The sequence below is a fragment of the Plutella xylostella genome, chromosome 9 (assembly GCF_932276165.1).
Source record: "Plutella xylostella chromosome 9, ilPluXylo3.1, whole genome shotgun sequence".
Lineage (NCBI taxonomy): Eukaryota > Metazoa > Arthropoda > Insecta > Lepidoptera > Plutellidae > Plutella > Plutella xylostella.
Genome location: NC_063989.1, coordinates 9,058,116 through 9,058,794, shown reverse-complemented (window position 1 = coordinate 9,058,794; position 679 = coordinate 9,058,116).

The window sequence follows — 679 nt, the reverse complement described above, 5'->3', positions numbered from 1 at the left end:
TTTAAACACCTAAGTTTCGTTTGCTCAAATTTATGTTCGTCTATACCTATGTATAATCTTGTTTCTCCTAATGTTATCTTAATAAATAATATATTAAGTATGTAGTAAATGTACAAATTGTGGTATTTTTCTCCTATATCCCGAAAATCACGATATTTTATGATCAAAAAATTGAAAGTTAACGACTAATATAATTATTACAAACCCCATGTGATCGAAACCTAAAAATAGGTGCGACGACGAGCAAAGCGAGGAGGAGCGTGTTAGGTGCACATGTTCATCAAAACCAAAGCGGAGCGCAGCGAAGCGGAGCGGAGCGTTTTCCAAACAGCGGAAACAAAACAAGGCACCAGTTTGCGCTATGTAGGGAGACGCTCCGTCAAAGTTAAAGCCAAACGAATATTATTACTTTGTATAAACCTATGCCATAGCATTATTAGGCTATTCAAGATTTGGCCATACCATTATTAGGCTAAACAATGTTATGCGAAATGACTTTTTACTAAACGAGATTTATGCCATACGATTTTCGGCGTAACGAGACTTTGACCAAACGTTACTATGCAATAAGAGATTAGGCAAAAAAATCTTATGCCAAAAAAGGTAGAACCGTGAAAGAAAAAGAAAAGCCATTCCAAATTCTAACCAGCCAGTAACTGATTGACAGGCGTCTCGGTGC